The sequence below is a fragment of the Perca fluviatilis genome, chromosome 24 (genome assembly GCF_010015445.1).
Source record: "Perca fluviatilis chromosome 24, GENO_Pfluv_1.0, whole genome shotgun sequence".
Classification (NCBI taxonomy): Eukaryota; Metazoa; Chordata; class Actinopteri; order Perciformes; family Percidae; genus Perca; species Perca fluviatilis.
The window spans coordinates 16,124,477-16,127,805 of record NC_053135.1 but is presented as its reverse complement, the minus strand read 5'-3'; the positions used below and the strand labels follow the sequence as shown (position 1 = coordinate 16,127,805).

Genomic DNA, 3,329 nt, shown 5'->3' with positions numbered 1-3,329 from the left:
GATTAACATTCAGGACTCACTGCAGACTGAAACAACTCAGGAATAGATTAATCTGCTGCAACAATAGCTAAATAGAAAGAGTACAAACTTACATTGTCTCTGACTTCTGAACGGGTAACCGTAATGAAAAGAAACACGACACGATTAGCGTACGTAACTAACATACTAACCTACACAGTCTCCATAGCGTGAGGAATTCACAACAGTAACAAGTAACTATGCAGCACATAAAAAATTTATTGGAGTAAAAGTATTAAATCAAAAATATGTACTCAAGTAATAGTATTTCCGCAGAATCCTTTATTATCAGACCACTTTTTATTAACTTTCGAATTCTTACTACCAGACTATACAAAATTAAATAAAAGTTGCTACACTAGGATGCCTATCTGACAGTGCTATAGCTAAATTTAAGGAAGATATTCCAACAGCATTTAACTCAATGTCATGCCTTAATATAACAGTGGACCTTTATGTTAACTTTAGTCCCTCCCAAATTGATAATTTTGTAGATGCTGCTACGGCCTGCCTACGGACAACTTTGGACTCGGTTGCTCCTGTCAAAATGAAGATGATGAAGCAAAGGAAACTAGCACCTTGGTATAACTCCCAAACTCGCAAATTAAAAAAAATCTCACAAAAACTTGTGTTCCACCAAACTGGAAGAATCTTGTGTAGATTGGCAAGACGGTCTGAAGAATTATAGGAGGGCCCTCAGAAATGCTAGATCAGACTATTACTCATCACTAATAGAAGAAAATAAGAACAACCCAAGGTTTCTTTTCAGCACTGTAGCCAGGCTGACAGATAGTCACAGATCTATTGAGCCATCTATTCCTCTAGCTCTTAGAAGTGACAACTTCATGAGCTTCTTTAATGATAAAATTATAACAATTAGAGATATAATTCATCACTTTCTGCCCTCACCTTTAAACGCAGGAGTGCTAGAAATAACGACAAGACCTGACTTAGACTGTGTGGCAGTACGAGTGGCTGAGATGACCATCAGGTAATTTAAGATTTCCGACAACGCCACTTGGGATAGGCCCAAGACCTTCAAAGCACACAGATCCGTTTATCCAAAATTAGGGGTCAGAGACAATAATATACTTATAAGAAAATATACAATTTTATTTTAGTATGTTTCAAATGTTATTTATTAAAATAGTAGAATCTTTTAGGTTAGAAGAAAGCATACAATGAATATTGGAAAAGTAATAAACAAAACAATTCAAAACAACAAACCAGCATGCATAATTAAAAGGAACAAAATAAACCAAAATCAACACAAGGAAAAGAAGGACAAAAACCCACATGCAATATATACAAGGTTAATACCAATATTTACAAAGTCAATGTCTGGGTGTTCAAACGCTTAGCCGTATCAATCCAAACCAGCTCTATGCGCCCAGAACAGTCCCATAATTCCAGACACTTTTTGTACCAGTATCCAGAACAGCCTGTGCCGATATCCAGAACAGCAAGAGTGGGAGGAGAAATGCGCCGGGGAGTGTTGGCCGCTTAGATAACTGTGGCCCCCGGCAGCCTCCACAACAGCATGCACAAGGCTGTAGCTCTTTGCAGCTGTAATATAAAACGCACCATTAAAATAGGAGCGTATTAAATTGTAAGCAGACAGGCAGACAAGGCACTTACCGCTTTACAGGACACGCCGCCCTCAGACCCCAGCAGGGGTGCACGCAATCCGTGCAACCACACAGCACCCAACTATAACAAATGAGACTATGTCAGATCTTTGATAAAGACCAAATGGGTCGAAACAGGGAGGCATGCAACTTACCGAGGCACACAACGCCAGCAGCCCAGGTGTTCATGTGGCCACACAGGGACGTCCACGGCCGAAACAAACGCTCGTTAATGCCACCCGCACGGAAATACAAACAATGAAAGGCACGAAGGATGCAGCAACTGACAACCTCTGGCAGTGGCAAAAAGCATGCAGCACGCCAGCCCAGACACGTCTCCACACCCAACAGGAGAAGACAGAAAAAGAACAAGTCTACACACAGGCTTAAATAGAGCCCCCACCTGCTCCCAATCAAAGGGGATGAGCCCCAGGTGTGCTGGTGCGCACTTCCATGCACAGGTAAGAGGGAGGGGCAAACCTCATCCTGTCACAACTGCTTTAATCCTATAGACCTTCAACAATTAATATTAAGGTGTCTTCAGCTAAGCCATCTACCCATCTCTTAGACCCCATCCCAACGAGGCTACTTAAAGAAGCGTTACTCGTGGTTAACACTTCTTTACTAGATATGATAAATATGTCCTTATTAACAGGTTATGTATCACAGACTACGTTTACATGCAGCCAATAACCCGTTCAAAACCGGAATATTAGCAATAACCCAGTCGCGCACGACCATTCCGGTTTTTAAAAACCCTTATATGCTACCTGGGTTACCCCTTTTCTAACCCGAAATTTTGGTCATGTAAACGCGTATCGGCATATCCCCATCAAAAGGAACATTGCTTTCTGTTCTGCGCATGTTCTATTTGCAAGGAATCTTGGTCTTTTGAGTAGAGAAACTTCTTGTATGCGCCAGAAAACACAGTTATAATAATAATAATTATATACTATAATAATATAGTTATATATATGTCAATGCAGAAAACCTGCGCGCAGTATACCGGAAGTAAACAAGAAGTAGAGGTAAACATGGCGAGACGCAGCACAGCACCACACTTTTGGAGCGAGGAGGAAACCAATTTCTTTATTAGTAAGGTGAAAACCATGAATATAATGTCTTTTGTTGACGGCAGAAAATACCGAGATAGTGAGATTTATAAGAAAGTGACCGAAACGTTATTGATAGGCTACGTCCAGACGCTAACCGTGCGTCGCCGTTTACGTCGGGATATTGCCAATTGATTACAAATTCCATGTAGGAGTAACTCTCTCTGCTCACGCATGTTAACGGGTTATTCCGAATGTTTCAGAAACCCGAATAGTGACCTTAACCCGACCATAACCCGAAAATTGACAGCTTGTAAACGTAGTCACAGTCATTCAAAGTGGCTGTGATAAAACCTCTTCTGAAAAAACCCACCCTCGATCCTGAGGTCTTAGCCAACTATAGACCTATATCTAACCTTCCTTTTCTCTCCAAGATCCTTGAGAAGGTAGTCAGTTACGTGACTTTCTACATAGAAATAGTCTATTTGAGGACTTTCAGTCAGGATTTAGAATACATCACAGCACAAAGACGGCACTGGTGAAAATTACTAATGACCTAACTGCGGCTGACAAAGGACTTGTCTCCATACTTGTCTTATTAGATCTTAGTGCTGCATTCAACACTATTGAC

The 3,329-nt window shown here is 40.9% G+C and overlaps 1 long non-coding RNA gene across 1 annotated transcript; it reads right to left on the bottom strand.

Annotated features, from left to right (window-relative positions):
- Positions 1–1,164: 1,164 nt before the first annotated feature.
- Positions 1,165–2,345, bottom strand: LOC120554276. The gene is made up of 3 exons (XR_005638350.1): positions 1,802–2,345; positions 1,657–1,728; positions 1,165–1,584 (listed from the first exon to the last, which is right to left on the bottom strand). It is a non-coding gene; the product is annotated as an uncharacterized LOC120554276 (long non-coding RNA).
- Between the last annotated feature and the right edge of the window lie 984 nt (positions 2,346–3,329).